Source organism: Rutidosis leptorrhynchoides, chromosome 7 (assembly GCF_046630445.1).
Source record: "Rutidosis leptorrhynchoides isolate AG116_Rl617_1_P2 chromosome 7, CSIRO_AGI_Rlap_v1, whole genome shotgun sequence".
NCBI lineage: Eukaryota > Viridiplantae > Streptophyta > Magnoliopsida > Asterales > Asteraceae > Rutidosis > Rutidosis leptorrhynchoides.
The window spans coordinates 372690556-372696463 of NC_092339.1; positions in this window are offsets into that span (position 1 = coordinate 372690556).

Sequence of the window (5908 nt, forward strand, 5' to 3'; positions counted from 1 at the left end):
ATGCTATACATGTCCGATTAACATGAAACTTGGCCAACATACCTATATATGCTTATCTTTCATAGAAAAATTGTCGGATACCCGACCCGACCCCATTGACTTTGACTTTGACTTTGACCAAGTTTGAATTTTAGTCAAACTTAACTAAATACTTATGCACTCATTCTAACGTGCTTTTATACTTATATCTTGCATGAAACTTGACAACGTGATTCACATGCTATATATTCGAGTCGTAACGAGCCATAGGACTAATTGAACACATTTTGCCCGACCTTGTGTCGTAACCGGTTAATTGATACAACTTACTTGTTTAGGTCAAGGCTAAACAACTTTCATGCACACGTTTACTTTGTGAAGTACATTTATACTCGTGCACCCGAGGTGAGATCATAGTCCCATCTTTCAACAACTTTATTACTCTTAAATCATGGGATGAGAAACATATACGTATCATACTTTTATGCTTTGAACACAAGTACGAAAACAAACATTCCACAGCGAGTTAGAACAAAAAGCCTCAATTCAATTATCATTAGTTACACTTGCAGGGTGTAAACGTGAACTTATGTTATGTGATTACATGGGCTTGACGAGCCCTCATTCGGACGGTTCGCTACCGTTAGCGGATGAAATATATTTTCAAGTATAGTGTATGTTCTAACACTATGTAACAGGGTACAAAATAGTTAAGTCTTGATAATTGGGTGCTCGCGAACGTACTTTTGGAATGCAAACGATTTGGATAATCAACTTTATGGAAATACTAAATCTTGTGGTTCAAATACAACGTTTACAAAAACACCTATGATTTTACCAACGTTTTTCATTGACAGTTTTCTATATGTTTCTCAGGTTCATACTTGGCTACTTGATGCATGCTTCCGCACACTTTGATTACTTGCTTGGGGTCAAGCATACATGCATACGCTAGTGATAGCACCTTTGGATTCAAACATATTGTTTACCTACTTACGCTATTTATAGCAACCGTGATTTTTAACTTATTATGTCGCAAGTTATTTCATCTGTACATTACTACTTTTGTAAACTTACTTGTGTCGAACCGTTTGGGTTACTTAAAACTTTGCAAGTCAGACACGTTTCAACTGAATGCCACATAATTTTGGTCAAACGCATCTCATTTAGGGACTATGACCACGCAACGGGACCTAAATTAACGGCGCCGTCAATGACGATTTTGTCGGGTCATTACAGATGGTATCAGAGCATTGATTGTAGGGATCTAGGATGTACATTAGTGTGTCTGACAGAGTCGTTAGGATGCATTAGTGAATCAAGACTACAACCGGATAGTTAATCATTGCATTCTGACTTGCATTTGCTATAGATAGCACTTACTTGACTACTTGTGCATTATACTTAAACCTTTCTTAGGTGAAATCCTTAATGGTACCAAATCTTCATCATACGAACTCGTACTCTGCCACTTTCTGGTAACACACGTAAATTTAAGATTCATACGCATAAGGATGATGACGACGTCATTAGTTACACTAGCTCGGGGACTCTGTCTCCCAGGTTGTTATTCGCCACCACCCCAGCCTACTATCCACAAGTGCTGTGAAATTTCCACCACTATGGCAATCATTAACCACTACCGATGTCACACCAGTGTTCTTCACTATCTACCACTTTTTGTTACCACCGCCACTACTCTAGGTGAGTACCGTCATCACTATTTGTCACTACGGTAGCGTACTACTCGTCATCATAATTCATTACTTTTTTCGTACCTAAAGGCATTATTATTTGACTTGAACTGCATTGACGTGGACAATCATTTATACACTTCCCTCGGGAAACACTTCTTCAGAGTTGTACAAATTCTTTCGATTCAATACGAGTCACGTTAGAGACGTCGCTACACTTTGTTCATTTTAAAACTTCACGATCACATAAACTTAGTTCTATGGGTGATGTAGGAATAGAGGTATGAGTTAGCATAATATAACGGCACTCGATCAATGTGATTATATTATGGTAAGTCATACCAAAGTTCTAATAACTCGTGATGGTGATTGGACTCGATCAACCTAATCACCACCATGTGCCATGTACATGACTTCATTTTTCTTATTGAACATCCGAAAACTCCGAGAATATTGATAACAACCATACCAAGGACACACCTTCGATTATTGCCGAACCATAGTTATGCTTCCGAATGAATGACAAATTCTTTCGACTTCAAAACATATGTTACACGTGTATACTATCTCGTTTTCGCACAGTTTTATCGACGAACTACAAATATACTTGATATTCTCACATCGAGGCGGGAACTTCTCTCGCATTACACACGTACTTTCGTAGTAAATCTTTTATCTAAATTCTCAATGGAGAGAGAGACTCTTTGTAACATCTCGCGTTTTTCCGTTAAATTATTTTAAAGCCCGTCTTTTTTTTTAGATAATATCTTCCGTTATCTAAATTCATACATTTTGTTGACTAAAGTTCTAAATATTTCCATTATTTGGTTATAACATCTCCCGGTTACTCTAGCGTTTTTAAAATATTCGTTCGGTTAATTCACGCACCCGCTTTGAAACTTGACGGACCGAAGTTGCCAAGTGGGCAAACTAGTTGACTAGGTCAACTAGTCAACCCTCTCTTTCCACCATTCATTTCATTTTCACCTCCTCATCTCTTTCTCTCTTTTCTCTACTTCCATTTTTGAACTCAAACACCCAAATCATTCATTCATCATCTAAATTCGATCTAGGAGGCATACAACAAAACAAATTATATATTCGTGATCCTCTCATCATCCTCTACATTTTGGTACCAATTTCATCTCATTTGGGTAACATTTCTAAAACTCTATATTTCTCTAATTCGTGTTTTTGACTTGAAATGGTGTTAGTTAGTGTCTATGGCTCGTGTCTAGCATGAATATATGAATTATTTGCTCGATCTTGTTGTTTTGAATAAACTAGCATGAACTTGAAATGGGTTTGTTTAATCTTGAATTTTAGATGATTAAATGTTGTTTTAATGTTAAAGTTCATGTATTAAATGTGTTACTAGCATCATTAGCTTCATTTTGATGTGTAGGTTGATTTGGAAAACATCACTAACATTATTATTGATTTTGTGATTCTTGGTTAGGGTTTGATAGCTTTTAAAATGAACTTTTGATGCTTTGAATGCCATGAAATGTTATTAGTAAGTGTTTAGTTGTATTGTATGTTTAATTACCTTCGAAACGGCCTATTGTATGTGTAGATTGGATTCCCGAGTCAAGAAATGCATATTATGAACTTGAAACTTTGATTTTGAACGTTTAACGATCATTTGACGAGGTTTTTGTTTTTGTAAATGATGAACTTGATTTATGAAAAGTGTTTAGTTGTATTCCTCATCAAAATACATTTCCAACGATATAATATACGTGTTTTGAATGTTTACGGTTCATAAGTTATGGTTGTTTGAAGTTGGATTCGTCTAAGTGTTCAAACTGCCCAGAATTTGCTGAAACAGACACAGATGCGGCGCATCACCTCTGGAAGTGGCGCATCAGTGATAGATGCGGTGCATCTATAAGTGATGCAGCGCATCTGATGCTGACTGCCCAAAAATTTTGATTTTCGTTTAATTCTAGCTATGATACGCACCCCCGATTGACATGAAACTTGGCCAACATGCTCATATATGATTTCTAAGCTTAGAAAAATAGTTCGAGACCCGAACCGAACGTGTTGACTTTTTTGTTGACTTTGACTTTGACCAAGTTTGACATTTAGTAAAACTTAACCAAACACTTTTGCAATCGTTCTAATCTTCTTTTATACTTGATTCTTGCATGAAACTTGACAACGTGATTCACATGCTATACTAATCAAATCGAAACGAGCCATAGGACTAATTGAACACATTTCGCCATACCTTGTGTCGTAACCGGTTAATTGATACAACTTACTTGATTAGGTCAAGGCTAAGCAACTATCATGCACACGTTTACTTTGTGAAGTACATTATACTCGTGCACTCGAGGTGAGATCATAGTTCCATCTTTCAACAACTTTTATACTTTTAAATCATGGGATGAGAAACATATACAGTTTTATACTACATACTTTTATGCTTTGAACACAAGTACGAAAACAAACATTCCACAGTGAGTTTGAACAAAAATCCTCAATTAAATTATCATTAGTTGCACTTGCGGGTGTAAGCGTGAACTTATGTTGTGTGGATGCATGCGGGCTAGACGTGCCCTCATTCGGACGGTTCACTAACGTCGGCGGATGAAATATATTTTTGATTTTAGTGTATGTTCTAACACTACGTAACAGGGTATCAAACAGTAAAGTCTTGATAAGTGGGTGCTTGCGAACGTACTTTTGGAATGCAAACGATTTGGAAAATTAACTATATTAAATCTTGTGGTTCAAAAACAACGTTTATTGCAACACCTATGATTTCACCAACGTTTTTCGTTGACAGTTTTCTATATGTTTCTCAGGTTCATACTTGGCTACTTGATACATGCTTCCGCACACTTTGATTACTTGCTTGGAGTCAAGCATACATCCCCTTTTTCTTCGCTCTTTCGGAACCGGTACAGAAATGGGTGCTTTTTCTACGTTGTTTACCTTAGCGATAGCACTTTTGGATTCAACCTTAAAGCATGCATACTTACACTATTTATAGCAACTGTGATTTTCAACTTATATTATGTCGCAAGTTATTTCATTTATACTTTACATCTTTTGTAAACTTAAACTTGTTGTCGAACCGTTTGGTAACTTAAAACTTTGCAAGTCATGCACATTTCAAATGAATGCGACATAATTTTGGTCAAACGCGTCTCATTTAGAGACTATGACCACGTTACGGTACCTAAGTTAACGGCGCCGTCAATGATGATTTTGTCGGGTCGTTACACTCTTCACGTTATACTAGTATTCGCCACGAGGGTGAATAGTCCTAACGAACGTTTTCAGAACCCGATAAGAAACTTGCTCTAACAAACGTTTTTAGAGACCGATAAATCTTCCGCGGCGCGAATTTCTTGAGAAACGAAAACTTGTTCAAATATATCTTAAAGGAATGTCCCTCGTTTCAGATCGAGATGCTCGTTTCACTTCTAGATTTTGGAGTGCCTTACAAGAAGCCTTGGAGACACGTTTAAACATGAGTACTGCGTATCATCCACAAACCGACGGACCAAAAAAATGTACGATTCAAACCTTGGAAACCATAATACGGGTTTGTGTTATCAACTTCAAATTTACTTGAGAAAAGTATTTGCCTTTAGCAGAATTCTCTTACTACAATAATTATCATTCGAGTATTAACGCCACACCTTTCAAAACTTTACGTAGCCGCAAATGTCGTTTTCTTATTTGTTGGACTGAAGTAGGTGACAAGCAAGCCACCGGACCCGAACTCATTCATGAAATAACCGTTAAGATCGTTCAAATCCAAGAAAGGCTCAAGACGATCCGTAGTCGCCAAAATAGCCATGCAAATGTTAGACGTAAACCTCCCGAATTCCAAGTGGGTGACCACATAATGTTAAAAGTCGCACCTTGAAAAGGTGTAATCTGTTTCGGGGAACGTAGAAAGCTAAACCCGCAATATTTTGATTCTTTTGAAATCTTGGAGCGTATTAGACCCGTTGCTTACCATTTTGAACTCCCAACTCAATCGAATTCCGTCCATCCTACATTCCATGTATCAAACTTAAAGAGGTGTCTTGCCGAACAAGAACTTGTTATTCCTTTCGATGAGCTTACTATTGATGACAAACTACACTTCCTAGGAGAACCGGTTGAAATTATGGATCGTGAAACCAAACTTTAAAATAACGTAAAATCCCGACTGTCAAGTTCGTTGAAATGCCCAAGGAAGTACCTTCACTTATTCGTAGAATTGGCAA